The sequence below is a fragment of the Cynocephalus volans genome, chromosome 3 (assembly GCF_027409185.1).
Source record: "Cynocephalus volans isolate mCynVol1 chromosome 3, mCynVol1.pri, whole genome shotgun sequence".
Lineage (NCBI taxonomy): Eukaryota > Metazoa > Chordata > Mammalia > Dermoptera > Cynocephalidae > Cynocephalus > Cynocephalus volans.
Genome location: NC_084462.1, coordinates 79,680,287 through 79,685,322, shown reverse-complemented (window position 1 = coordinate 79,685,322; position 5,036 = coordinate 79,680,287). Strand labels below are relative to the sequence as shown.

The window sequence follows — 5,036 nt, the reverse complement described above, 5'->3', positions numbered from 1 at the left end:
CTAAATGGTCCCTGGATATTGACTTTGTGCATAAATCCTGGATATCATCCTGTTCCCCATTTACTTCTATTTCAAAGTACAGGACAGAAAAATGTTTTCATTAATGGGCATGGCGAATGGGGTGCCAACTAATTTGGGCTTTTCTGGCTTCAATTAACACTCTCCAGAGCAGGCCTGATCTATTTTCCTTTGGCATTAGGATCCTGCCTGCTTTAACCTCAGAAAGGTCTGGGTTCCTTATTCTGCCACTCAGTTGACTGTGTGGGTGGTTTGTCCTAATATTCCTGTAATTAATACTATTTGCTTTTTGCTATATGTTTCTGCTGCTTTCCAGCTCTCTGGCCTCTAGTAGCACTTCTAACTTCTTTTTTTTTTGGTTTTTCCATAGAGAACCAACAATGGAGTTAGCTACTTAATAAAAAAATTTCTCTCACACGTATAGTTGGTTCAGCTTGGTGTTGGATGCCATTTATTTTTGCACAACTGCACAGACTGCGATAAGTATTGTATCCACTTGATTAAAGCCCACAAGAATATCTTAATTAAATAGTGCCCGAGGTATGTGGTTATAAAATCCTATGTTATACCAATTAAGATTGGCTTGTTTGCTTTGTTTCTTTATGAATTATGTTATTTCCCCTACAAAATCACTGGCAGTGTGTGGTTTTCAAAATCAATGAATGGTGTATACATATCCAAAATCAAATGTATTTTTGGAACTTAAGTGATACCTCAAGGCAGCTCTGTTTCCTTACATTCCCCACATTCCCATTCACTGTTTTTTTTGGCATTTTCTGGAAGTGCTAAGCCAAAAGGTGAAAAGCTTTATTTCAAAGTATAACTATTTGGTCCTAGCATAATCATTGCCTTTCCTACTTCATTCCATAAATCAAAATATATTCTAGATGGATCCAAAATTTAAGTGTAACAAAAGTCATAAAAATTTTAAAAGAAAATGTGAGTGAATATTTGTATGACTCTGGGCTTTTGAAGCATGCTACAAAGCTCAGAAACCAAGAGGAAAGTATAGATAAATTTGACTACTTAAAAGAAATGCAAACTTAGTCAAAGTCCAACAAGATACTGGGACGAAATATCTACAAAACCAAAACAAAGAGTAAATGACCATTAAATTCAAAGAGCTCTTACAAATGAAAAAGAAAAACTAACAATCCAATAAAACAAATGTGTAGAAAAAATCAACAGCAAAGAAATTTAAGAAGAAATGCAAATGATCAAGGGGGGAAAAAACATGAAAAGATGCTTGAACTCACTATTAATCAAAGAAACGTAGATTAAAACCACAGTGTTATATCGTTTTTCATCTAGTGATTATGGAAAAGACAAAAATAAGAGATAATACTATGTGATGAAAAGAGGGGTACTTTTGTATTAGGTGGATAATTAAAGCTGCACAATCTTTGACCCAGAAATTATACTTCTAGTAATTTATTCTATAAAGATAGTTGCACAAATACACAAATATATATGTATAAATATATACATACATTTTTTTAATGCAGCAAGTTTTCTAATTAGAGCTGTATGTAAACAACTTCATCTCTATTGGTAACAAGATTTTAAAAATACTTATACTATACCTCACTCAAGCACAACCAAAGGAATAATCTGTGGCCTTTAAAAACAAGGTAGCTTTGGAGCTGGTTGGTTAGCTTAGTTGATTAGAGTGCGGCGTTGTAAAACCAAAGTCAGTGGTTTGGATCCCTGTACTGTCCAGCTGCCAACTCCCCCCCCCCAAAAAAACAAGGTAGCTTTAAATGCACTAATGTGGGGATCGGCTGGTTAGCTCAGTTGGTTAGAATGTGGCGCTGATAACACCAAGGTCCAGGGTTCAATCCCTGTTCTGGCCAGCTGCCAAAAATAAAAAGTACTAACATGGAATGACTTCATATATACATATATTTTTTAAAAAACTGATTTTTGCTTTATTCTGTAGTTTACATATGACTGCCCCATATCCAACACTTGGTTGTTCTCTTCTGACTTTGTTGTTCTTTTAGTATCGTTATCAACAAAGACCATTTCTCCCAATAGCATACGCAGTTTGATCTTCATCTAGTACACGTAGGTCCTCAAAGATCCTGGCCCTCCAGAACCTGTATTGGACTTGCACCCTTCCACTTGACTGTGTACCCTGGTCTGTCTGTGCTGGGGTTCTGCCCTGGTCCTGTGTACCCTGGTCTGTCTGTGCTGGGGTTCTGCCCTGGTCCTGTCACTTCTGGGGTGTCCTCAGGGCAGGCTCCATGTGATGTACCAACTCTGAATAAATAGGCGACGCTGCTTGGAGCCCCGGGTGGAGGAAGGGTGAGAGGCTGGCTGGGTCTGGGTTCCATGACAAAGAATGCTGTGATTGATTAGCAATGTCTGCCAAGGCAATACCCATTAGAAGTGGCTGGAAAGGGGGTTTTGGAGGAACAGGCTCAGAAAGGGATAAGGCGTGTATTCTATCCTTGCCATAGGTGGTGGTTCTGCTACCCACACTGTGTTGTCTCATTGGCCAAGTGGATGCAGAGGCAGTCTGAAGGCCACAGAGCTGTGAGTGGCTTCCCCAGAGTTTGGAGGGAACAGCATAAGCCCCAAGCTAGAGGGAGCTTTTTGGAAGGGCAGCCCATGCATGGTCTCATGGGGGTCTGCACATTAGTTCTTTATCCTCTAGAGTCTGACTCATCCAGGTGAAGACAGGTGGCTGGCCTCAGAGGGTTAGATGCAATTTGGCATTTTTACATGGTATTTACACAGAAATGACCTTTACCTCTGGGTTAATTCAGAACTTTCCAGTCCAAACTAAAATGGTTTATCTTCTATGTGCTACCAAGAAACCAAAACTGAATGAAAGGACAGTCTTACTTGAAAGTCCCAGAATGAAGGAGCACAGCTTCAAAAAGCACTGTCACAGCAGATATGAGGGCACATGTGAAACAGTGTTTCTAGGAAACACCAAAGGGACTAAACATGACCCCTACTTTGCCTTTGGCTTCGCCTTCATGCCGCTCCATACCCAGGGCCAGGAGGCTACTTTGCCGGCTGACTCTGGGAATGTTGCAATGTACCAGGAGGGTATCCGGGTGTCTGCTGAAGTCCCCCACTCCCTGCTTATGGGGTCTGAAGGCTTTCTTCGGGATCCTTTCCATCTGCTGCTTCTTCTGCATCTTCTGGAAGGTCATCTGAGCGGGGCTCCACTTGTCCAGGCTGCCATGCTTCTTCTCCTTGTCCTTTTTGCTTGTTCCCATGCTTCTAGGAGTTTCACCTTGTCTTTGTCTTTCTTCCTCAGCCTGGACACAGGAAGCTCTATGACACCTTTCACCTTCAGGGGCTCCTTTTGGACCTGCTTGTAGGTCACCATGGTGCCCGCCTGAGGTTTGGAAGGTAGATTCTCAATATACATTGAAAAGAGAAAAAGCAAGTTTCAAAAGGGCAGGTAAAATATAATCCAATTTTTGTAAAATAATAATATATTGACTGCTGTTGACGTGCATTCTTCTAGAAGTTTCCTACAAGGAAAGCATGAGTCAGTCACTTTGGTATTGGATGAAATATGTCTTAGAATCCAGTAATCCTTCCCTTCAAAGCTGGGCAGGGCTCTTTCATTCAACCACTTACTCATGAATTTCACAAGCGCTGATTGTACACCCCCGGCAATGAGTAGGAGGCTAAGCAAACTGACCTTGAAGTCAGATTTCCTGAATGTGACTCCATCATATGGAACTCTGTTATCTTGGGCAAGTTAATTTCTTCCCTCCTACATAATCTCCCTTTATGGGTGGAGAAACCAAGGCCCAGGGAAGAGAAAGGCTGCATCCTAGGTGGCCCCCTAGCCAGGGAGTAGCACAGCCTGATCTAGAGTCACGTTGGAAATGGCCAGCCTACCTAGGAATTGTTATACTCACAGTGTGGGTGGCTGGAGTAGAGTCGAGTGAGGAAGGGGGTGGGCCTGGGGCCAGACTGCCGGGGTACAAATTCTGGCCCTGCCACCTACTAGTTGTGTAATCTTCAGTAAGGTCCTCAGTGTCTGTGCCTTATAGGATTTGTTGTGAGTATTAAGTGTAAAGGGCTTAGAACAGTGCCTGGCACACACTTAGCCTCAGTGTATCTTAGTTGTTATTATTTGTGAGGCACTGGTGGATTAAAAAGTGACAAGAAAGTGTAGTTCTTGTACTGAAAGAATATAAAACACAGTGGAGAACAGAGTGTGGGAAATACTTCAATGAGGAAAGTATTGTGATCTTGAGGATAACAATTAGTCAAAAGTATTGTGACTAAGCTGGACCTTCAGCCTGGCATTTCCCTAGTCCCCTACTATTTGCCAGACTGATCTCTGTGCACCCAACAGGTCGTAGCCACCTCCTCTAGGATGTTTTCCAGGAGTCCTACCTTCCCACAGAGCTTTAGGGCTACTTGCCACAGGAGCCTGTGGTACTTTTGGTACTTCCAACATTTTTTGTTTTTGCTTGTTGCTCTTCTCTATGAACTCCTACACAGCTGAGTTTGCATGGCACTTTCTTACCAACACATACTCATTGGTATGCTCAAGTTACAGGTAACAGAGGCAGGGAGAGGATCCAGGAGATCCCAGCACAAGGGAGCTAGGATTTTCCACAACCACTCCAACATGGGCTCTAGTCCACTATCAATTATCCACAGCAGGTACACACAACCAGGCCAGATGGCAGCTGTGGCTCCAGAAATCCCCTGGGCAGGGCCATGGCAGGAAACGTTGCTCAAAGACAAAGCTGTTCCCTGATGAGCAGCGAATACATTATTTGAGACTGGACTGTTTGACCTCCCACCTGTACAGTCTTCTGCGTGCTTCCCTGACAGGTAGGTGGGGTGGGAGGGGAGTCAGAGGCTCACCACTAGCTCCTACAGGCCTGCACTCACCCCTCCACACCTCCCACTTTGCTCCCCACCAAGGAAGGTACAGACAGACTCTTTTTGACCAGGCCTGGCATGAGTTCTCAATGATACATGCCTGAAGGGTGGCAGTGACCATAACTATTCCCATGAACCTTTCCAGG

General features: G+C 43.0%; 1 pseudogene; it reads right to left on the bottom strand.

Moving 5' to 3' along the window:
• Positions 1–2,948: 2,948 nt before the first annotated feature.
• LOC134372592 (protein FAM32A-like) lies at positions 2,949–3,364 on the bottom strand (annotated as a pseudogene).
• Positions 3,365–5,036: the final 1,672 nt, after the last annotated feature.